The sequence below is a fragment of the Tupaia chinensis genome, unplaced genomic scaffold, assembly GCF_000334495.1.
Source record: "Tupaia chinensis unplaced genomic scaffold, TupChi_1.0 Scaffold000028_1, whole genome shotgun sequence".
NCBI lineage: Eukaryota > Metazoa > Chordata > Mammalia > Scandentia > Tupaiidae > Tupaia > Tupaia belangeri.
In genome coordinates, this window is record NW_006159458.1 from 416,122 (window position 1) to 442,130 (window position 26,009).

Consider the following 26,009-nt stretch of genomic DNA (forward strand, 5'->3'; position numbering starts at 1 on the left):
TTTTTATTTGGAGTCACATTTGTCATAATGTTATAACCATTACTGAAGGAAATCTTCCATTACAGTGACATGACATTTGTAGCTAGGCTATTAAAGCTGGCTTCTTTAGAAAGGATTGTTCAAGAAGAAAAAAAAAAATAGAATAGATATCTGCATGAATTTACAACAAGACATAATGATACTGTGTGATCCAGGGATCCACAAAGGCATTGAGAGGAATTTTCTAGTTTTTTTGCTATTTCATCTCCAAAAAATAAATGTGGCCATAAAAACCTAAAAATAGTACAGCAAAATATTAGGTTGTCGGGAAAGTGATGACGTATTTTTCTAGGTGCAAATGTGTCATGACTTTCCAGACAACCCCATAGTAAGCATATGGCACTAAAAATTGCATAATGTGACAATAACTAGCACTCTCTCCTACTCCTAGATTCCATTTTATTTTCATAAGCAATTTCTTGGTACAAAAATGGTACAGATTTCACAGCATTTACCTTGTTCAATTTCATCATTTTTAGTTTGTAACACATTAAAACAACAAATTATTTTGCAAACTTTTTTAGCTTGTATTGAGTTCTGTATTTTTTCTTTCACTTTCTTTAGCAGTATTCTATTGGTATTTACTTTGTATATTATATTCCCCTGATTTTGTTCCAAGGTCAGGTGAAACTGTTAGCAAACTACCATGATAGATCTTATCACCTTGTGCGATGTTAAAATTATTTCATGATTACCCTAAATCTGTGCTTTTCTTGACATGGGAATGAAGATAAATATGAGCATGTGTGTGTGTGTGCTCACATACGTTATTAAGAAGGAAAAGTCTTATGCTAGCGTGCTGCTAAGGATGAATGAAAAGCCAGGAGAGGATGCTTTACCCTGAAACATTAGGCTAGTTAAATCAGTGGTATTATGTTGAAGGAAAAAGGATAAACAACACAATAACCTAATGGAGATGGAGACGGGGCAGTAACAGGTCATACACAAAGCCCTTGACAAGATCTTAAAGTCGGAAATGCGAGACCAGGAGGTGGCATTTCCCACATGGCCCACTACAGTTCGAGTCCTGGACCCAGTGGCTTGAAACTCATGCCAGGTGCATGTGTGTATTTGCCCAAAATCCCAAGAGGAGAATGGAAGAGTTGGGATTGTGGTGTGGCCATCCCCCTAGAGGGTGATTTCTCACTTTTCCTCTCTGTCTCTTTCTGGCAAGTGCCTGCACCCTATGGCAAAAGCCTAAAAAAAAAAAGTCAGAAATGAAGGCAACTGTGTCTGCTATGTGCTCTCCTGGGGGTAATTGTGACTTTCCTGAGTAGATCGGGCCAGGAAAACAGCTTCCTCAACAAGCTCAAGACCAGAAATAACAAAATTAGGTATCTTTGGGGAAACTAGGAATTCTAGAATTATTGAGATGGAGTATATATGAATACTTACACATGAAAGGCAAACATACCTCTATGGTCAAATCCAGAATTATGTATTAATTTTTGAATGAAAAAACCTTCCAAATTATTTTTTTAGAGGCTTAATGTTAATTTTTTTTAAAAATCTGAGTAGATAAAATGGGGTGTTACACCAGTATGATAACCAAATGCTTGATGAGTTATTTTGATTTATTTGAACAAGGAACAAGGTTGGTACTTTACGATGCTCAAAAATAAACACCATGCCCATATATATCTAGGCCTCTTGAAACCTGTTAACATGTTAACCATTTTAGTATGCATGTTAATTGTTAATGCCCTAACAAGCAGAGATAAACCTCTCTCTGCTTCCCTTAACTTCAACCATTTTTTACCTTTGTTTTGCCATTTATCATTATCAATAGAACTAACTCCAGTAGTTCAGCCCCTACTCCCACCACTACCCCTCAATACCACTTCCTCCATGGCTACCATCACCATCACCAACAACCTTGGTCGTAATCTGAATGGGAATCCAAGGTGCAGAACTCCACTTATGCCCAATCTTTCATGACCACCTCAGTAGGGCTTGGTCACCCTGCAACTCCCTTTCCTCTATACCTCTGTCTCATCGGGATTTTGGGCACCCGCTCCATGTGCGTGGCATGGTTTTGAAGCCACTGAGGGCAGAATTCAAACTGTCATTAATCATATGGTATCCACTTTTCAATGCAAAACACTTAAACACTGTGGCACAGGGCCAGTGGTTATCTTCTTTTTTGAATAAATAATAATGAAACAAAACAAAACAAAACAAAAAACACTTTAAAGTGGCTTAAAAATCTTGCTCCTGGAAGTACACAGGTTTGGCAAGAAGAAATAGTTCTGATACATGTTAATATAAACATAAGCTTTAGAAATATTGACAAAGCTAACATGATTAAATAAATATCAACTCTCTATGGCTTATAGAGTTATTTTCAAGTTCTGTTGGAAGAACGTCTTCATGAGCTGTTGAGTTTTTGGCCTGGGGGAGTTACTGGCAACCTGCTCAGAGAAGGATCTTCAGAAAGACCGTGGAAAATGTGTATTTTGAGAAAATTGTTCATGGATTTCAATTTTATTTTTTGCACCAAACTCAACTTGTACTTTAAGTCCATTTTTTTCTGTGAACTTTTTGAAGTCCCCTTGTATAGTGCCTCCTGTTTACACAGATGGTGCAAATTCTTTGGTTTAGATATGAGAGATTTATGTAAATGTCTTTGGATTAGAGCAACAGCAAAGCTAGTGTTTCTAAGGAAGGTGTACAGAATATATGCACATACGAATAAATCAGAGCTCTAAAAATGGTTTCTCAATTGGATTTACCATTTTACCTCATTTTCTCCATCTGCCCTGTGAGTCTGCTTTCTCCAATGTATTTAGTTCACAGCATGAAAATCCTGGCAAAACACCTAAGATATTAAAGATGCACAATTTTATTAAAAGGAAAAAAAGACCAACACTCCCAAAGTTCAAAAGCAAAGGCAAAGGAGGTCTGGCTGTATAACAACAAAGAAACTGTGCTGATGGAGGAAGCAAGGGATCTGCTTACTTCCACAACCAGAAATAAGCCACATAAACACAGCTACCTGATGCCGTAGTTTCTGCCAATTTAGAGTGGATACGTTTGGCAATCTGATGGATTCTTTTCATCTCTGATGGAACCGAACTGGTGGAGCTGGCTTTTAATGTGTAAAAGCCAAACTAACATCGAAGTAATGAAAACAGGATCTGTGCTCATCAGTTCCCTTGATAGTCAAATGTCATACTGCCTCATCTGAGAGAATCATTTTAATATCAAAGCAGAAGGAGTTCCTATTGAAAGGCCAACAAAGACAAGTTGCATTAACTTAAAAGGCCACACAACAGCTTAGGAAGCTCTTTTGGGACACAGGTTATTAGAGTCAGCAGGACAGAGAAAATATGCTGAGCTGGAACATGTCCTTCTACTTCTTCATGGACAACTTTAATTGACAGAGGCAGTTCTAGGGCCTTCTATAATTCTGAGTGCTCCGTGGGCAGCAATCCAGACACAGCAGATTCTAAGAGCTGTCTCTGAGAGGAACCAAAGGATACTATAACTATGAGAGTAGGCAGAAAAATACTTGCATACTGAAATCCCAGATATCCTTGTGTTCCTTCCATGCCTATGAAAGAGTTCAGATTCAAGATCCGCACTGTTACTTCCTGGAAGTGATTATAAAGAGCATATTTTTGACCACTAAGAGATTTAAAGGATGTCCAGTGAACACACTGAAGGCAATTCCCACGCTTATTTCCTTGATGACAAGTAGCAATGAAATAATACCCAGATATTTTCTTCCTTTTATAGCAGAAGAGGTAATAGCTTAAGATGATCTTTTCCTTATTTCTCTGGGTGTTACGGCCCTGGAAATAAACATCCGAGGTGGAAGTACTGGCATGGGAAGATCAGATCTGATCCCACGAGCGCCTCCACGGGGCTCACCTTTACGTTACAACAGTTACAGCGCCTGTGTCCTGTGTCCCCTGCTGTGGGGGTGGTCCTCTACAGCTGGTTCCCAGCTATCTTCTTGGATTTTGCAGCCACTCTGGATTTTACTGCCATTTAAATAATCCTATGCACTAACTACAGAATTGTTATTCTCTTCTTTTTCTTTTTGATCAGAAACAGGTAATAAGTTCACTCTGGGCTCTCAAAGCCAGAAACAAACATCAAGAGGGGAAAAAACAAAAACAAAAACAAAACACAGCTCTGTGAGCAGAGAAGGCCTTTAAAAATATTGTGCTCAAAGTTGGAGTAGAGACTTTGTTACAACAAATAGCCCTGAACTAGAATTGGCTTGTTGGCATTTATTGTTATTTAGTGATTCTATTACCAGACATGGTTCTCCATCTGGATAATGTGTGAACTTTTTTTTTTTTTTTCTGTTCCTGGTAATAGCAAAGGTCTGCAAGTAATATCCTTTCTTTCTCTAAATAAAAATTTCTGTAGGCTTTACCCAACCACAGGCAAGCACTATGCATTATTTATAAAAGAACCTGAATTTTATTAAAAATATTGTTCAACACCAGTAAAAGATACCACCTTTTTATTATTATTTTTTCCAATGAATTTAATTGTTTAGAAACATATACCTTTCTCCTATTTACTATGGACTCATAATGGATAAACCTACCTTATGTTTCCTTTCTTTAATGAAACATGTATTTGAATTATATCAGAGCCTGAGGTCTTTAGAAAAGCCAAGTGGGGATACTTCTACTAGAGGATAAATAATTTAAGAGATGAGTGTGTTTCTCTATCAATTGTCAGAATAAACTTCTTTAGCATATTTTGAATCTGATTTTTATAGTTATTTTATACAATATTTCTGTTCATTGACTTTTCTTATCTCATCTGAAGAAATGTAGAGTCCCATTGGTGTACAAAATTATTTCACTGGTGGCAAGGTGGCTAAGGCGCTAGACTCTGACATGGTTGACTACAGTTCAAGTCCAGGACCTGGGGGCTTGCTTTCTCACTCCCCACTGCCATCTCTCTCTGGTCAAATTAAGATAAATAAATAGATAAATAATTTAAAAAATTACTTCACAATTGGAAAACACTGGTGAGTTTTAGCTCACATTTAAAGATCCAGTGTGAATATCATTTTCTTTTTTAAATTTTTTTATATTACATTCGATCACATATATATTTACAGTGTATAACATTTCTTTTTCCAGCACTGTTACCATGCATATTGATCAAGACAAAGACATTACTGTCCACATCATCATCAGCAAATAGCTTTTGATTTTTTTCAGATTATTATTTTTTATTTTTCTAATTATTTTTTTTTAACATTCAATCGCTATACATCATTTGGCTTGTAAAGAGAATTTACCTAACATGAAATACTTCTCAGACCAGTCCAGTTGAGAATACTATACATATTACCATCAATAGGTAATAACGTTTCTGTGTCCCACAAATGTCATGCCTATTCTTTCTCCTGTTTTACTTCTCTATACTATAGCCCCCGCCCCAGTTTCACACTGTCTTCAGCATCTATAATTATTTCCATTGCTTTTATGCCCTCCAATTTTTCAATCTCTACCATAGAGTGTGGATAGTCAGTATATACTAAGGGGATACATACAATATCTTTCTTTCATAGCCTGGCTTCCTTCACTCAGCAACAGATCTTCCATATTCGACCACTTTCTATCAAATGCCAGGGTCTTGTTTTCTAAGGCTCAATGGAATTCCATAGATTATATGTGCCACATTTTTTCAATCCTTTCATCAGTTTGTGGACATTTAAGTTGGTTCCATGTTTTAGCAATCATGAATAATGCTGCAATAAACATTGATGTGCAAGCGCTTTTCCTATTGAGCATTCTTCTGTCCTTTGGGTAGATACCCAGAAGTGGGGTTGCTGGATCAAATGGTAGTTCTAGTTGTAGATCTTTGAGGAGCCTCCAAATTGTTTTCTACAGTGGCTGGACCAATTTAAGTTCCCACCAACAGTGTAGGAGAGTTCCCCTTTCATCACAATCCCACCAACGTGCATCACTTTTTATATTTTTAATCTTAGCTATTCTGACAGGGGTTAGGTGGTATCTCATTGTGGTTTTGATCCTGCATCTCCCTTATGATGAGGAATGTTGAACATTTCCTCATATGCTTTTTTTGATGTTCGGATGTCTTCCTTAGAAAAATTTTTTTGTTCAGCTCATTTCTCTATCTCTTACTTGGGTTAATAATTTTATTATTATTATTTTTTTATTTCTTTATGGGTAAGCTGCTTGAGTTCCCTGTGTTTTCTAGTTATCAGTCCCTTATCTGAGGCATAGTTTACAAAATATTCTCCCATTCTGAGGGTTGCTGATTTGCACTAATTACTGTGTCCTTTGTTGTGCAGAAACTTCTTAATCTGATATAGTCCCACTTGTCTGTTTTAGAGATTATTGCCTATGCCTTGGGAGTCTTATTTGAGAAGTCTTTGCCTATCGCAATGTCTCCCAGAGTTTCCCCAGTGTTTTCTACCAGTAGTTTTATAGTTTGAGGTTTTAGGTTCAGATCTTTGATCGATTTTGAGTTGAATTTTGTTAACAGTGAAAGATGGGGATATGGTTTTATTTTTCTGCAGGTGGATACCCAGTTTTTTCAGCATCATTTGCTAAAGAGGTTTTCCTTTTTCCACTGGATTAATTGTTAACCTTTGTCAAAAATCAGTTGACTGTAAGTTTTGGGATTTATTTCTGGGGTCTCTATTCCATTTCATTGGTCCACCTGTCTGGTTTTTTTTTTTTGCCAACATCATACTGTTTTGATTATCACAGCTTTATAGTATATTTTGGGGTCAGAGCATGATATGCTGCCCGCTCCACTCTTCTTACGCAAGATTGCTTTGACAATACGAGGTCTTTTATGATTCAGACAAATTCTATGATTGTCTTTTCTAGATCTATGAAGAATATCTCTGGTATTTTGATTGAAATTGTATTAAATATGTAGATTAATTTGGGAAGTATTGCCATTTTGAGTATATTAATTCTTTCAATCCAGGAACATGGGGTATCCTTCCACATTTTTGTGTCATTTGCAATATCTTTTTAAGATTCTTGTAGTTTTCTTTGTAAAGGTCTTTGACTTCTTTAGTTAGGTTCATCCCAAGGTATCTTATACATTTTGTGGCTGTCTTCAGATCTATCTCATTCAACTTGTTGTTTGTATATAGAAATGCTATAGACTTTTGGATGTTGATTTTATATCCTGACATTTTACTGTTTGAGAAGTTTTTTCATGGAAACCTTTAGGTCTTCTAAGTATACCATCATGTCATCCATAAATAAAGATATTTTCAACTCTTCTTTACCTATTCAAGTGCCTTTTATATTATTTTCTTTTCTGATTACATTAGCTAAGACTTTTAGCACTATATTGAAAAGAAGTGGAAAAAGTGGGCAGCCTTGTCTAGTACCAGTTTTTAGTGGAAAAGCTACTAGCTTTTCCCATTCAGTATAATGTTAGCTATAGGTTTTTCATATATGGCTTTTATTGTGTTGAGAAATGACCTTCTGTACCAATCTTGCTGAAGTCTTAATCATGAAGGGATGTTGTATTTTATCAAATGCTTTCTCTGCATTGAAATGACCATATGGTTTTTATCTTTTTCTCTGTCAATATGGTATATCATATTTATGGTCTTGTATATGTTGAACCACCCTTGCTTCCCTGGAATAAAGTCTATCTGGCTGTGATGAATAATCCTTTTTATATGTTTTTGGATAAGATTTGCAAGTATCTTGTTGAGAATTTTTACAGCTATATTCATCAGAGATACTGACTTGCAGATTTCCTTTTTTTTGGTCATGTCTTTATCTGTTTTGGGAATGAGGATGATGGAGGCTATATAAAATGAATTTGGGAGATTTCCTTCCTTTTGGATCTTTAGCATTAATTTGAATAGGATGGGGGTTAACTCTTCCTTAAAAAAAAAAAAAAAAGGTTTTGTAGAATTCAAAAGTGAAGCCATCAGGGCCTGGACTTTCCTTGTCGAGAGATTATTTAATACTGATTCAATCTCCTGGCTTGTTATGGGTCTATTCAGGTTTTCTATGTCCTCCTGATTCAATCTTTGTAGAGTATATGCATCCAGAAATTTGTCCATCTCCTCTAGGTTCTTGTCTCTTGGCATATAGTTGCTTATAGTATTCTCTAATGTTGTTTTGTATTTCTAGTGTGTCTGTTGTAATATTGCCTGCTTCATTATGCATTTGATTTATCTGGTTTCTTCCTTTCTTCTTCTATATCAGTTTAGCTAAAGGTGTGTCAATCTTGTTAATCTTTTCAAAGATCCAGCTTTTGCTTTCATTTATTTTCTGTATAGTTTGTTTATTTTCTATTTTATTTATTTCTGTTTGAATCTTCATGATTTCTTTTCACCTGACATTTTTGTTGTTGTTTTTCCAGTTCCCTGAGGCATGATATTAGGTTGTCTATTTGCCACCTTTCTGCCTTTTTCTTATGCACACTAATTGCTATGAATTTCCCTCTTATGACTGCTTTTGGGGTGTCTTATAGATTATGGAAAATTGTGTACTAATTATCATTTGTTTACATAAATATTTTGATTTCAGACTTAATTTATTTAATAGTTAAGTCATTCAAAAGTAAGTTGTTTAACAAACAAATATACAAGTGTTTGTATATTTGTAAGGATTTTTCTTGAAATTAATATCAAGTTTAATTCATCATGGTCAGAGGAGATGCTGGATGTAGTTTCTATGCCTTTGAATCTGTAAAGGCTTGATTTGTGTTCTATCATATGGTCAATCTTTGAAAAGGTTCCATGTCGGGAACCAGCAGTTAGCGTAATGGCTATGTCGCTGTACTCCCACGTAGTCGACCGTGGTTCGCGTCCCGGACCCGGTGGCTTAAAACTCACGCTGGGCGCGTGTGCATGCGTGCCCAAGATCCCGAGAGGAGAATGGAGGAGAAGGGATTGCGGCGTGACCATCCCCCCTGGGAGGTGATTTCGCGCTTTCTGTCTCTCTGTCTCTCTCTGTGTGTCTGGCGAGCGCACGCGCCCTATAGCGAAAACCGCTCAAAAAAAAAATTAAAAGAAAAGATTCCATGTCAAGGTAAGAAAAATGTATTTTGTTGTCTTCTTTGTCTCTTCTTACAGTCTTTGTCTTAAAGCCTATTTTGTCTGAAATCAGTATTGAAACTCCAGCCCTTTTTGAATTCCGTTTTCATGGAATAACTTTCTCCAGCACTTCACTTTTAGTTTATGTGTGTCTTTATCCATAAGGTGTGTTTCTCATAGGCAACAGATAGAGTTTCTGTTTTTTTTAAACCATTCGTCCAATCTGTGTCTCTTGATTGGAGAATTTAATCCATTATTATTGATATTTCTGGACATGTTCCTATCCTTGAGTGAACCATTTTCTTGGTTGTTTTGTTGTTCTTTTATATCTGTCTGTCTGAGTTTTCAGTTTTCCTAGTATAGCATTCTCTTCAGAACCTCTTGAAGAGCTGGTCTGAAGTTGATAAATTTTCTCAAGTTTTGTCTTAGAATATTTTAAAGAATTATTTATTTAATTGTATTTATTCATTCATTTATTTTAATTTGACCAGAGAGAAGGAGGGAGGGAGAGAAAAAGTGAGAAAGCAAACAACCAGGTCTGGGACTCGAACCATGGTTAGCCATGTGGGCGTGTATAGCACCTTAACCACCACACCACCTGCTGGTTCCTGTTTGAGAATGTTTTTATCTTTTTTCCCCATATAAGTATAATCTTACTGGGTATAGTATTCTTGGTTGAATTTTTTTTCATTTGACACTTTGATTGTATTTCCCCATTCTCTCCTTGCCTGCGTTGTTTAATAAGAGGTCTGATGTTGGCCTGTTGGGATACCCTTTGTCAGTAACTTGACATTTCTCTCTTGTCAGTTTTAGTATCTTGACTTTGTGGTTTTGGCCAATCTGGCTGTGATGTGCCTTGGAGAAGATCTTCTTGAGTTGATTCTATTAGGAGTCCTTTGCATTTCTTGGGTCTGGATCTTTGAATGCCTCTCTAGGTTTGGCAAGTTTTCTTTCAGGATTTCATGGAATAAATGATAATTTCCCTTATCATTTTCTTCCTCTTCTGGGATGCCAGTTACCCGGATATTTGGGCACTTAATGGTATCTAGTTTTTCTTGTATTTTATCTTCATTTTTCTTGATTGTTTTCTCAGTCTTTTGGATAATTTTTTCTAGATTGGAGGTTTTGTCTTCTACATTCAAGATTCAATCTTCTGTGTGATCTAATCTATTTTTAATACTTTCAAAGGAGTTTTTAATTTCCTGTATCATAATCTTCATCTTTAACAATTCTGTTTGATTCTTCTTTATGGTGTCTATTTCTTCTTTCAAATCGTGAAAGTACTTCCTCATCTCCTGGAGCTCGTTGTTGTCTCTTTTCTCTTGCATCTCATTTAGTTTGATTACTATAAATATTCTGAATTGTTTATTGGGCATTTCCACAAGTACCATTGTGTTGTCTATGGGTGATAAGAAATTGATGTTTTCCCTGGAGGGAGAGACATTTTGATGGTTGCTCATATTTCTTGTGCCTCTGTGATGGTTTCTAGTCATCTGGTTATATGTTCCTTCCTAAATTATTCAAGATTGTTCCTTTCTAAATTATTCAAGGTATCTCCAAGCATTCCAAGGCATGCAGGAGTAGGCAATTGGCGATCTCTCTTGTGTTCTGCCTTCCCGTTGTTCACAAGCACCTTGCACTGTTGTCACAGAGTCTTCCTTGTTTCTAGAGAACAGGCGTCCCTGAAACTGAGCCACTGACCTTCAGCTCGGTAACAAAGAAGATATGGCAAGGCTATGCAAAACACCTAAGTCCTGAGAATTCAAAGGTGAGTGTGGGGAGGGAATGAGCCACTGGTCCCAGCCGTTAAGCCTTCCAGTCCCAGGCGGCCTGCCATCTGGCGAGGCCCTTCTCTGGAACAGATATCTGGATACGGTGGGGAGAGGTGCAAGCTTGTATCAAATTTCCAAGCAACAAACCTGAGCTGAACATAATTTTATAAAATAATTTTTCCTGTAAGATGAATATGAAAATTTCATTATGAATATATGATATACTCAGTTAATAAACCATATTTTTTCTTTTAAAAAAACAAATATAAGTATAGTGATAAATAGTTTTGTGAGCCACAAGGAAAAGGAAGATATAGGAAAAAATAAAAAATTAGTTGCTATAGAAAAATCTCTAACTATTAAATATTTTATTTTAAGTATTGGAAAGCTGAAATATTTGATAAATAAAACTGCTATTTAGGCATTTAAGAGACTTCCATTTTGCATCTAACTTTCTCCTTAAGGAGAAATAAAGTAAGTAGGCAAGAAAACTATTTCCTTTCTTTTTAGCCATTGATTTTGCTTGGGAGAAAAAAGGAATTGCAGGAATTGAAATAAATAAGTCCATGGGGACAGATGGCATAGTACTTGAGGCACTGGACTCTCACAAGGCTGACTGCAGTTTGAGTCCTGGAGCCAGTGGCTTAAAAATCAATCATGCTGGTGTGTGAGCATGTATGCCCAGAATTCTGGGTGGAGAATGGAGGAGAAGGGATTGCAGCGTGGTCATTTCTCCTGGGAGATGAATTATCACTTTTCCCCTCTCCATCTCTCCAGCAAGTACTGAAGCCCTATGGATAAAACCTTAAAAAAAAAAAAAAAAAGTCCAAATGACCTAACAATGACCTAATGTGATAATGACATTGTACATGCGTCTTGTACTTAGCAGCTTATATAGAATACTTTTCCAGATATTTTATCTCATCTAATTTCCCCAATTTTTTAAAAAAGTTAAAACTACTGTTTTACCTACTTGGAAAAAAATCAAGTCTAGGAGAAACTAAGTAAATTATGACTTATAATAAACAAACCAAGGACGTAGAGCCTCAGAAGCACAGTGTTAAGAGGCAGATGATTCTTATGAATCTATTTGTTTCTCCAAATAACAATAGCAGTGACAGCCTCCAGTACAGCAGTGACAGTAGCCCTTTAGGATATAGTTATGTACCTCAATTGTCATGTAGCATATGCTACATATAAATATGCTGCTGGAGGCCAACAGGTGGCGTGGTGGTTAAGGTGCTGGACGCCCACATGGCCAGTTGTGGTTTGAGTCCCAGAACTGGCTGCTTGCTTTCTTACTTTCCATCTCTCTCTCTATCTCTCTGACAAGCTCATGTGGTCTATAGCAAATAATAAAAAAAAGTTAAATAAATAATTCTTTAAATAAAATAAATGTGCTGCTATCAACTTGTCTTTAATATGGAATAACTGCTACGTTTTTCCTTTGGCCAATCCCATTCAGCTATTATATTTTGGAAAATAGTAATCAAAAAGAAGTAAAATATTTCTAAAGAAATCAAACCAATTGTATATTTTTTAAGCTGGAAAAAGTTGTTCCCTATAACACAAAATAAGCATCAGATATTTCTGAGAACTACAGCATAATTGACCGTCTATTAAGAACCAATTCTACATAATAAATGAACAAGACAAGGCTCATTAGGTATTATAAAAAAATTAAAACATAGCATGTTTCTGACTCTCTTTTTGAATTATTTATTTTATTTTATTATTATTATTATTTAGTTTGCTATAGGGCTCATATGCTTATGAGAGAGGGAGGGAGAGAAGGAGAGAGAGAGAGAGGAAGTGAGGGAGAGAGAGAGAGAGAGAAAGCAGCTGTCAGGACTGGGACTGAAACTGTGGTCAACCATGTGGGAGTCCAGTGCCTTAGCCACCACACCACCTGCTGGCCCAGCTCTGCTATTTTTATTTTTCACTTTGGCCAAAATTCTACAGGTTTGAGGTTCAAAGGAAAAAAGAAAAGGATTATATACCAGGCCATCCAGAAATTAATAGCTGATAAAATTGATACAACTAAAGTTTAGGTTTATTTTGTACTTACAGCACTTCCTTTAGAGTTTTCAGAGTCTGTTAAAAAAATCATGGATGGCATCAATTTTTCATTGTTTAAGTGATTTGTAAGTAATTTCAGTGTTCAAGTAAAATAGCATCTTGTGTTCTACTTTGCGGTTTTCTTTGTGTGTGCGCACCCTGATTGACTTGCCTGATTTTCATTCTCAGATTTTATTTGCTGGAGGTTAACTATGTTTAAGGCCAGATATTTATTTTTGACTGCATGTTGAGAAAGAAAAATCAAAGAGAAAAACATAACTAAAAAGAAAAAAGTAAATAAAACCTGGATTTTTTAGGACTGTAAAAATACTCCAAGTAAATTAAATTTCAGAATGTAGTCCTTCACTCTTGCCATCATGTTAGTCTTTCCACTGCTTGGTGTGAGATTGCTACTTTGTCCCCAGAAAGTAATGATCAACCAGCCTAAGCTGAACTCAGCTCAGGTTTGTCAATCTAAAAAGAAGGCTGAGGCATAGTAAGTGAAATACAAGTGACATGGGCTGCTGGGGTGATCAGGTCCAACACTGGTACTGGATTCAGGACCAGGAGGTGTCCAGGTTCTTGTCCCACATTCATAAAGAATTAGAGATGTAGACACAGAGAGGGGATAACAAAGTGGCGTTTATTAAGAGGGAAAGACAGCAGTTGACATAATGGCTATGTCGCTGGACTCCCATGTAGTTGACTGCGGTTTGAATCCCAGACCTGGTGGCTTAAACTCACACCAGGCACGTGTGCGTGTGTGCCCAAGATCCCGAGAGGAGAGTGGAGAAGGGATTGTGGCGTGACCATCCCCCTGGGGGAGGGGTGATTTATCGCTTTCTGTCTCTCTGTCTCTCTCTGTCTTTCTGGCAAGCGCATGTGCCCTATAGCAAAAACCTATCCAAAGAGAGAGAGAGAGAGAGAGAGAGAGAGAGAGAGAGAGAGAGGGAGGAACAGAGAAAGATGTCCCAGGAGTGGGTTGTCAGTGATGGGCTCTTATATCTTATGGGTTATATCTTATAGTTTGATTAGGCTTTTTGATAGGGAAGTGGGCTTTAGAAACTACATAGTCACATGGTAGAGTCTGGGTGGTTTATTACCCCATTCTTCATGAAGTCAGCAAACCATAGAGATCTGTACTTCTTGTTAAAATGCAGTTAGTAAGTAGAAACTGTTGCCTTTAGCTTTAGTTGCTTTGAGTCCGATGCAGCCACATTTTGGCTGTAAAGACTTAGCCACTGTGACTCCATCTTGAGCCTCTTGCCTAACTATATGTTCTAAGCCTAACTCCTATGTCAGAAGAGGTTTATTTGAGTCAGAGCCTAAGATGAATTTGCCCAGATGAACAGACTTTGCTTCCCCAGAGATATGCTCTTTGAAATAGGCAAAGAAAGCTGGTTTCTATAACAAAGAGAAGAGCAAGAAAGGAGAGGCTACAAGTGCTTGTCAAGTGTGCCATCTAAAATAATTTAGGCAACTGATTGCCTATTCTTTATTCTTTATCATGAACTTGAGAACGCAAGGCTAAAAAGGGTGAGAGTCACATTGCAAAACCTATAGTCCTTTGCAGCATCAGTTTGTTTACTGCAAACTAAAACATGGATTTTTGGTAATAACTGTGATGAGTGTGGGTATAATCAAAATCTCAGGTTCATGTTTACTCAGGCCTTTAAATTTTAAATGGACCTTGAATTCCACAGACTTCTTGGAACTGTTTTTCTTTCGTATGCTATAATGGGGGTGATCTAGAAAACTCTCTCTTGTTTATTTGCCAACATGATTTGAAGTGTAATCACAGCTGAAGACACAGGAAATGAGTCTGTATACAGCCTACCTTTCTGAGAGTTGGGGTTTAACCCTGTAAGTGCCAGTAAGTAGGGAATTTATTTAATGAAATTCTTTGCTAGAAGCTACATGTACTTGAAAGAGAGAAAGAGGGAGACAGAAAGCACCTCCCAAGGGGCCTATTTATGCCGCAAGTCTTTCTCCTCCATTTCTCCATCCTGTCAGGATTTTGGGCATACATGTACACATGCCTGGTATATTTTTCAAGCTGCTGCTATGGTTGATCATGTGGGATCCAGTTCCCAACACTGAGCACTTAATCATTGTGCTAGAGAACTGGTCTGAAATTCTTTTTTAAAAGGCACTATTAGGAGGGACCAGCAGAAGGTGTAATGGCTATGTCACTGGACTCCCATGTAGTTGAATGTGTTTCAAGTCCTGGACCCGGTGGCTTAAACTCACACCAGGCTTGTGTGTGCGTGTACCCAGAATCCTGAGAGGAGTATGGAGGAGAAGAGATTGCAGTGTGGCCAGCCCCCCCTGAGGGGTTTTTTCTTGCTTCCTGTCTCTCTGTCTTTCTGACGAGCACACACACCCTTAAAGCAAAAACCTCTCAAAAAAACAGAAAAACAAACTTAACAGAAAAGGCACTATTGGTACCAGCAGATGGTATAATGGTTATGTTGCTGGACTCCCAATGGTCAACAGCAGTTCAGGTCCTGGACTCGGTGGCTTAAAACTCATGACAGGTGTGTGTGTGTGTGTGCCCAAGGCAAGAAAGGAGGAGAAGGGATTGTGGTGTGGCCATCATTGCTGGGAGGGTGATTTCTCACTCTCTGTCGCTCCGGCAAGTGCATGTGCCCTATAGCAAAAAAATCTTTCTAAAAAGGAGAAAAAAGAAAAAAAAAGGCACTATTGGAGCCAGTAGATGGCATAGCGGTTGTCACTGGACTCCCATGTGACCTACTGCAGTTTGAGTGCCAGAACCGGTGGCTCAAAACTCATGCCAGGTGTGTGTGTGCCCGTGTGGGTGTGTGTGTCCTGTATATGCATGCATGTCCAGGTTCTAGGGAGGAGGATGGAGGAGATGGGATTGTGGGTGGCCATCCCTCCAGGAGGTGATTCCTTACTTTACCTCTCACTGTCTCTTCCTCTCTCTCTCTGGCGAGAGCACTTACCCTAAGGCAAAAAACTCTGCAAAAAAGCAAATACAAAAAAATCACTATCATACCCCTTTGCTCTGTAAGCAGAATATTGTGAATATAACTTAACCTTTCCTTGTTTTAGGGGCAGAATGGATAGGAAGATGCTTTGGTGAAATGGAAACAGAATTAGCTTGAGAATAAGGAGCTTTAGGCTTGATTATAACTACGATGCTTTCTAATTGTGTGGCTCGAATTTGTGTTTGTGCCTTAGTCTCTTTCTCTGTGAATGTGCACTGACTACTGGGACGATGTGTGTAAAAGCAGACACGCCAGCTGTATTCTAACAAGCATGATCGTTTCTCTTTTCTACCAGCTCTTCCTGTCATTGGTGTGTTTTAGGGTTCTTGAGTCTTTTACAGGAGCTTGAGGCAAGCGCATAAAGGTGCAGGTCCTCTGGGCATGACCCAGTCGTCTCCGTAGGCCTACTCTGGTGGACACATCCAGCCTGCGGGGTGGCAGTGGGTGCTCGGAAGTGGGCCACATTCCTAATATAACACCGAGAATTCACCAGTTAGTTCTGATGCTATTATAAGTACTTAGCAGGAATTAACCTATTTAATACTCACAAGAAACGTATGGGCTAACATCACCATCCCCAATTTAGCAGAGAATCTAAACGATGTCTTGTCAAAATTGCTTCATTGACTCACGTGAAAATGTCCAGTTAACCTAATTTTTGATGTGCAAGAATGGTATGAAGCAAAAAAGTATTTCTGGAATAAAACAATAGTGCTTTGATTTTAAAGTACATCTACATAGTTGACCACTATGTGACTAAACAATGGCTAATTTAGTTTTTGCATGAAGATAATGCTTCTTGAATTTAATAAATAATACTGCTAGACTTAATTAACACCCATGAAGAGTGCATAGTTGTATTTATGAGAAATAGAAAATGCTTTATTTAGATCAACGAAAATGGCTGTATTACTGATGTGACATAGCAAAGCACAAATCAAGTCATGGGAACTTGGACTCACTCCCTAGAAGAGTATGTAATATTTTTTTTTGAGAGATTATGTGTGCTCACTGGAGAGACAGAGACAGACACAGTGAGAGAGAAATTAGAAATCATCCCTGTAGGGGGATGGTCATGCCTCAACCCCTTTTCCTCCATTCTCCTCTCAGGATTTTGGGTACACATGCACATGTGCCTGGTGTGAGTTTCAACCATCAAGTCCGGGACTTGAACCACAGTCAGCCATGTGGAAGTCTAGAGCCTGAGCCACATGCCACTTGCTGGCCCTGAATAGTATGTAATTTTATCAACAAGAAGACACAATAATAATTCTAAGTTTCTGACAGAGATACCATAAAGGATAGTCAGGGCTCTACGTGTGAGCACCAATACAGTAGTAACACCACGGCAGCGGAGAAACCCTCTCCACATGGTCGACCAGGGCAGCGAGTAGTGCTGGAATGTTAATTCCTTCCAGAATCACACGGCAGCTGGCATCTAAGACCATCTGTGGTGACGCGAGCTATTTTAAAGGTTCATTCAAAACAAGCTGTGTAAATAAGCTGGAGTTTTCTTCCTACTCAGTGGTTCCTAGTTTTACTATGTTCAAATTGCCCAGACTTTATTAAATAGACTTTCATGGGAAATTCAATACAATCATTTTATTGAAAGCATTTAGGATATCATCAGAAAGTAGGTTAATTTAGAGAAGAAGCCACGGGCCTTCAGGATAAGGTTCCACATGGCTACTGTGAACTAGATTTTTAAGGGAATGAAGACTTTCTACTAATAATTCAGCCTCCAACAAAAGAGCTAGCGGTAGGGAGCCCCCCTCTGCGCCCCCAGCCTTCTCTCTCGGTCTCTCAGTTCCTGTCTCTCCCTGCTTCTATCTTCCCTTTTTTTTTTGGTAATATTTCCTTTTTACTCCTTTTTTTTTTTAAAAAGAGGCCCAGTTTTTCTCTGGCCCTTAGCTCCGCCTTCCTTCTTGTTAATTTTCGCTCTGCTCCTCCCATCCAGGCAGAAGAAGCCACGGGCCTTCAGGATAAGGTTCCACATGGCTACTGTGAACTAGATTTTTAAGGGAATGAAGACTTTCTACTAATAATTCAGCCTCCAACAAAAGAGCTAGCGGCAGAAGAAGCCACGGGCCTTCAGGATAAGGTTCCACATGGCTACTGTGAACTAGATTTTTAAGGGAATGAAGACTTTCTACTAATAATTCAGCCTCCAACAAAAGAGCTAGCGGCAGAAGAAGCCACGGGCCTTCAGGATAAGGTTCCACATGGCTACTGTGAACTAGATTTTTAAGGGAATGAAGACTTTCTACTAATAATTCAGCCTCCAACAAAAGAGCTAGCGGCAGAAGAAGCCACGGGCCTTCAGGATAAGGTTCCACATGGCTACTGTGAACTAGATTTTTAAGGGAATGAAGACTTTCTACTAATAATTCAGCCTCCAACAAAAGAGCTAGCGGTAGGGAGCCCCCCTCTGCGCCCCCAGCCTTCTCTCTCGGTCTCTCAGTTCCTGTCTCTCCCTGCTTCTATCTTCCCTTTTTTTTTTGGTAATATTTCCTTTTTACTCCTTTTTTTTTTTAAAAAGAGGCCCAGTTTTTCTCTGGCCCTTAGCTCCGCCTTCCTTCTTGTTAATTTTCGCTCTGCTCCTCCCATCCAGGCAGAAGAAGCCACGGGCCTTCAGGATAAGGTTCCACATGGCTACTGTGAACTAGATTTTTAAGGGAATGAAGACTTTCTACTAATAATTCAGCCTCCAACAAAAGAGCTAGCGGCAGAAGAAGCCACGGGCCTTCAGGATAAGGTTCCACATGGCTACTGTGAACTAGATTTTTAAGGGAATGAAGACTTTCTACTAATAATTCAGCCTCCAACAAAAGAGCTAGCGGCAGAAGAAGCCACGAATTATATATTATTATAATCTATAATTACATATTATTTATATACTACATATCTTATTCTATATTATCTAATATATTATCCTATATAAGATATTATCTAATATATATCATTATATATTATTGATGATAATATATAATTCTATACTTTATATATATATTATCTCTCATAAAAACTCTTAAGTCATCTCCATATACAAAGTCACCAAATGCCCGGACATCCTTCAGTCCCTCTGGAAAACGTACTGAGCTCTGCCCTCATAAACACTCGAGGAATTGCCTGCTCTTTGCTGAAGCTGTTTCGGCCTCCGCCAGTCGAGTTGTTTGATTGCTGAGCGTCTGTTATGTCTCTTCTCAAGTTTATTTCCATTGTGCCTTTCATCATAATCACATAATTTAGTAAAACATTCTGTAAACAGATAAAATCTAAGCGTGATGAGAGTTGTCATTTCTGTGTGAACCAAGTAAACATTTCACAAAGACTAAAAAAGTGAAGTTCCTACAATAGAAAAGATAGAACTGCAGTTCAATTATGCTTTGATGAGACACTGTAAAAGACTGGAAGGAAAAAGTCATAAAAATCATTGATTTTATATTAAACCGACTTTGCAAGTATTTGCAAATTTTCATTACACTTGCAAGATATCTAAACTGGTAGTAATCATAGCTGATGCTTCTCCAATAGATAACAGCTGATGTGAAAATGATGATTTGTTTTTCTAACCAATGTGTTCTTACTTAGAGGCTTTGGCCTGAGTTTTGAAAATGGGTGAATGAATGTACATTTGTATGCTTTAGGTTTGCTTTATAATTTTTCCACTTTAACTTTTTCTTTTCTTTTTTTTTTCTGGAGAGGTTTTTGCTACAGGGCACGTGCGCTCACCGGAGAGACAGAGACAGAGAGGCAGAAAGTGAGAAATCACCCCCCAGGGGGGATGGCCACGTCGCAGTCCCTTCTCTTCATTCTCCTCTCAGGATCTCGGGCACGCACGCACATGTGCCCGGTGTGAGTTTTAAGCCACCGGGTCCGGGCCGCGAACCGAGGTTGACTACATGGGAGTCCAGTGACATAGCCATTACACTAACTGCTGGTCCCTCTTTTCTTTTTTTTAAAGAGAGATTTTTGTTATAGGGTGTGTGGACTCACTGGAGAGACAGACATAAAGTGAGAAATCACCCCCCCAGGGGAGATGGCCATGCTGTAATTCCTTCTCCTTCATTTGATCTCAGGATTTTGGGCACGCATGCACACACATCGGGCATGAGTTTTAAGCTGCTGGTCTGGAACTCAAACTACCGACTCCATGAGAGCCCAGAAACATAACCATTATGCCACCTGCTAGTCTCCTTCCTTTTTTAAAAAAAGAGATATTTTTGTGATAGGATGTGTGAGCTCACTGGAGAGACAGAGAGAGACACAGAGAAAATGAGAAATCACTTGTGAACTCAGTGGCTTTGGGCCTATGTAGCAGCTGCTCCAGTTATACGGGATTAGCCACTGCACAGTTGAATGTGAGCAGCCTGCAGCATTCTCTTGTTATCGAAATGAGTTTACCCTCTCAACCCCAAACCTTCCCTGAGAAATCACCCTCTCCCTCTGGGGAGATGGCTGTGCTGCAATCCCTTCTCCTCTCAGGACTTTTGTCATGCATACCCACATGCCCGGAATGAATTTCAAGCCTACAGGTCTGAGAACCACGGTCTACCATGTGAGAATTCAGTGCCTTAACTACTATATGGGCCATCTGGTGGCCTTCACTTTAATTTTTAAAATTAATCAACCCACCCTTGGCCCTCTAGAAGCTCCCTAAGGGTGTCTTCACTCTGTCCAGACAGGGGCTCTGGGTCTCCTTTGGGGCTAATGGGATGGGAGGTCTTGTGTAGGAAGCACTGAGATGTTTGGGTGGCTTCTGGACTTTCTACCCCTGTCATGTGAGGCGCTATGACAGATACCTGCCTTAAGGCCACTGAGAGGTCAGAAAGCTTTGGAGACATATTGCCATATGCCAGCGTTTTTCTGATTCTCCATCGTATGTAGTTGCATCGTATGTAATTGCAAGCTCTTTAAAACCAAGAACAGGTATGAACATGAGAGCTGCCCCTCATAGCAAAGCAAAGCTAGTATTTGTATTTATGGGAAGTTTTCTGCTTTTGTTTTTAATGGTTCTAGTTTTAAAGTGAAACTGTAGCTTTACTTCTTTTTTTTTTTTTTTAAATGTCAGAGGAAACAAATGAATGTGTACACACGCATGAGAGGGAGGTCACCCTCTATAGGGACATGGCCATACCACAATCCTTTTTCCTCCATTTTCCTGTCCCATCAGGATTTAGAGTGCACATGCACATGTGTATGGCGTATTTCTCAGGCTGTTGAGGCTGGGTTTCAAACAGTTTTACCATGTGGATTCCTGCACCCTCCACACTGCTATGCTACGGGGACCTCCATTTTCCTGTCCCATCAGGATTTAGAGCGCACATGTGTATGACATATTTCTCAGGCTGTTGGGGCTGGGTTTCAAACAGTTTTACCATGTGGAATCCTGCACCCTCCACACAGCACTTAACTGCTGTGCTACGGGGCTGGCCAAGATCCCATAAGTTTTCCTACACTATATGTACAAATATATTTAAATGGGCTCTGACCAAAGGGAAGGGCACAGAGGTAACTGCATTATTGTGAAAATTAAATAAAAATTGAAAAGCAGTGTATTCATGTTGTGTATTATTACAAGTTTATATAGTGAGCTTGCTTGAGAAATATAACCTAGATAAAAATTGATTGACGGGTGCTATGGTTTGAATGTGCCCCTCAAAATCCCTGTGTTGGAGAGTTAATCTTCAGTGCAACAATGCTGGGAGGTGGGGCCTCATAGGAGCGATTAGGTCACAAGGGCTGTGCCCTTCTTAATGAATGAATGTTGTTATTGTAAAAATGGGTTGGTGGGACCAGCAGTTAGCGTAATGGCTATGTTGCTGGACTCCCACATAGTCGACTGCATTTTGAGTCCCGGACCCGGTGGCTTAAAACTCATGCCGGGCGCATGTATGTGTGTGCCCAAGATCCTGAGAGGAGAATGGAGGAGAAGGGATTGCGGCGTGGCCATCCCCTCTGGAGGGTGATTTCTCGCTTTCTGTCTCTCTGTGTCTCTGTCCGTCTGGTGAGCGCAGGCTCCCTATAGCAAAAACCTCTCCAAAAAAAAGAATGGGTTGGTCAAATCAAAAGTAGGCTTTCTATTCAAGTAAGCTCATGCCCTCTAGGTCAGGGGCTCTCTTATACTCTCTTGTTCTTTCACCTTCCACCATGGGTTGATGTAGCAAGAATGCCCTTGCCAGATGCAGCCCCTGGACCTTGGACTTCCCAGCCTCCAGAATTGTATGAAATAAATTTCTTTTCTTTCTAAATGACCCAGATTGTGGTATTCTGTTACAGCAACACAAAATGAATTAAGAGCTGGCTGTAAATACAAATTGAATGACTGATTTCACCACCACTTTTGGAATCTATACAGCTATTTACAACTGTAGTGACTGCTTATTGAAACTGATTTCAGATCCATTAACCCATTATTCTCTTTCTTGTTATCTGCAAATATGGAAAAAATTAGATACACTGAATGGAGGGGGCTTTCCTCCCTCAGCGACTCTCATGGAAAATACCATTATATAATAAGGGCAGCAGTCTACTGACCGCAGATGATAAATAATCACTAAAATGATGAGTAGTCCTAGCATTTTCCTCTCTCCCAGTTCCAATAAAGAGTGAAAATTTATTTCAAAAGATACCATCATTTGTTGAATAGTCATAACAGGGACCTTCACACAAAGAGGAGGATACCTTAAAACCAGCTAATGTTTTGAGACTGGTCTGAGAGGATAAAATATTTCACCAGATATAGATTTGTAGCCTTGTTTTAGTTTTCATTTCTCAAGGGACATGTTTCTCACAGAAGCAGGGTTAACGAAACAATATTTATTTTTATGATTTCACTAGAGATAGGCTCATAGTATCTGAGAAACTATCATAAACTTTTAGAATCAACCACCAGTGAATCATACTTGCTATTCCAAGTGCCCTAAAGTCAGCCTTATTTTTCTGTTTGAGCCTGACAGAAAATACAGTTTAAGAATAAAAAGAGGGCCAGTTGCATGGCCTAGTTATTAAAGGGAGCCAAATACTTCATGACTGACCGTGGTTCAAGTGTCAGCCCCAGCTCCAGTGGCTTGAAAAAATACCCTGAGCATATAGGCATGCTTTTGCCCCAAATCTAGACAGAATGGAGAGTCAAGGGAAGGGATTGAGCTGTGACCATGCCCCATTAGGTGGTGCTTTCTCCCTCCCTTTGTCTGTCTCTCTGTCTTTGGTGAGTGTACATGCCCTCTGGCACTTAGGAAAAAAAAGAATGAAAAATAAAATACAAAAGCATTCCCTTTCATCCTGTAATTTTCCAGTGCTCATTGTCTCCCAGAAGAATGCTATGTAAAATTGTTAAATGTTAATTCACTCTTAAAGCCAAATGGTACCTGGTCTATGCCTTTAAAATTTAAAATAATATTTTCTCATTGCTAAAGTATAGCATTTTAAAATGTAAAAATGAATAGAATCTGAACAATCTAAGATAGCATTGTAACCTTTTGGTAAACTGCCTCCGGTGGAAAAAATATGATTGTTCAATAGCCTTTAAAAATGTCTTCCACTCTTCAGTGGCATAGTAGGTAAGGTGCTGGACTTTCACATGGCCAACCCTGGTTCAAGTCCCAGACCTGGCAGCTTGAAAATCACGTCAAGTGTGTGTGCATGCATGTCCAAAATTCCAAAAGAATAATGGAGCAGAAGAAGACCAGCAGTTGGTGTAATGACTATGTCGCTGGACTCCCACGTAGTTGACCGTGGCTCACGTCCGGGACCCAGTGACTTAAACACATGCCAGGCGTGTGTGTGTGCTTGTCTAAGATCTCAAGAGGAGAATGGAGAAGAAAGGATTGCAGCGTGGCCATCCTCCTGGGGGGGGGTGTGATTTCTCGCTTTCTGTCTCTTTTTCTCTCTCTTTCTGGAGAGCACACGCACCCTATAGCAGAAACCTCTCAGAAAAAAAAAAAAAGAAAAAAAAAAAAATGGAGGAGAAGAGATTGCAGTGGCCATCCACCCCGGGGTGGGGTGATATCTCACTTTCACTCTATCTCTCTTGGGCAAGCTCACATGCCCTATGTCACAAGCATACAAATACAAACTAAAACAAAAACAGAAGGCTTTGTTCTGTCTTTCTGTCTGGAACGTCCATTCTGTGGTCTTTGGGAACATTTTTGGTGGTTACTGTTTTGGGTCCTACTTTAAGTTGCTGACCATGTTGAATATTAAGTAAATGTGGGCAGTATGCTAATAGAGAACACTGTTCCTAAGGATAATTAAAATGGCAACAACAACAAATTCTGGCAACTCTAAAAATGTTAATTTTTAAAAATTACAAACTTTTGAACATTATGATCTCCTTCTTCCAGTTCTTGACTACTCTCCCCATTGCATTCTACTGTAAGTTCCCTCTGTAACATTTTCCCACTATGTTTTTCATCTTACAATGAGCAATTTTTGAAAAAGTAAATTAAGGGGCCAACATATGGCATAGCAGTTATGTTGCTGGACTCCCACATGGCTGACCCTGGCTTGAGTCCTGGACCCATTGGGGAAAATCATGCTGGGTGCATGTGCATGCCTGCCCAAGATCCCAAGTGGACAATGGAGGAGAAGGGATTGTGGTGTGGCCAACCCCTCTCAGGGGCTTATTTCTCACTTTCCCTCTCACTGTCTCTGTCTCTCTGTCCAGTGAGTGCACACATCCTAAGGCAAAAACTGCTTAAAAAAAAGGAAAGGAAAAGTAAATTAAAATGAGATAAACGCAAAACATGCAATGTATCTGTAACTTCCAAGGTGATATCTCTTAGAGTCAGGTTTCTGTGTTTGCTTTCTTAATTCCGTGGGTTAGCACTTCTAAGGATTTTTTTGAACTATGCATTTATTGGATATTTTCTCCACTAGGAAATGTAGAAAGCATAAATTATTTCCATAGGACCCCCCCCCAACCATTATTATAACCACGGCAAATCAAAATTATAATTCAAACCTATCAACTTAGAATCTTAGTTCCCATTTCTTACACTCCTTTGTTACAGAATTGTAAAAGTGATTTTAAAAAATGTTCCGTTAATTGCATTTCCAAGTTATAAAAATATCAAGTGATCCTTTTGGCATTACTAGATGGCAGATGAGCAGGAAATCTTCAAATTATAGGTGAGGAAACAAACATAAACTGGAAATAAAAAGGGGTTCAGCCAGGGGAGTGAAAAGGGAAAATATGTTTTCTTCTAAGTTTTAGGCCCTCCTTTGACTTGGCCCCTAGCTTTGACAATAGATACAATAAGAGCTACTTCTTATGAGAATACTTATATATAAAGCCCTGAGCTAAACACAACATTCCATGGGTTCATTCATTTAATTCTATAATGACATTATTACATGGGCAGCATTATTGTCATCTCCATTTTGAAGATGAAGCATCAGATGCACAGGAAGGTTATATGTCTTCTCCAAGGTCGCGACGCTAAAAAGTAGCAGAGCAGGAATTTGAACACAGCTCGAAACTCTAATTATGTTTAAATATTTCCTATAAGTGATCAAAATCAGTTCTGGGTTGGAGCAATGTGTGATGCTAAACCAAAAAGCACCCCCAGGAAACCAGACACTTTTGAATTTCACCATCGCACAGTTTATCTTCACTGCAGTAGGTCTACTACTCTCTGGCTCTCAGGGATTCAGAGGAGAATAGGAAAGAGGAGCATGCTTCCTGTGGAAGTAGAAAACAAGCTAGACGAGGCATTGGCAACCTTTCTGTAAAAGGCTGGATACTGGGACCGGCAGGTGGCATAATGGTTACGTCGTTATACTCCCATGTAGTTGACTTTGGTTTGAGTCCCAGACCTGGTGGCTTAAAACTCAGGTTGGGCACATGTGAACGTATGCCCAAAATCACGAGAGGAGAATTGTAGAGAATGGATTGCGGTGTGGCCATCACCCCTGAGAGAGTGATTTCTTGCTTTTTGTCTCTGTCTGTCTCTTTGGTAACTGTATGTACCCTATAGCAAAAATCTCTCTTAAAAAAAAAAAGCTGGACACTAAATATTTTTGGAGACGGGATTTTTTTTTTTTTTTTTTTTTTTTTTTTTTTTTTTTTTTTTTTGGGGTGGTGGGCTTTCCGGAACCAACGAG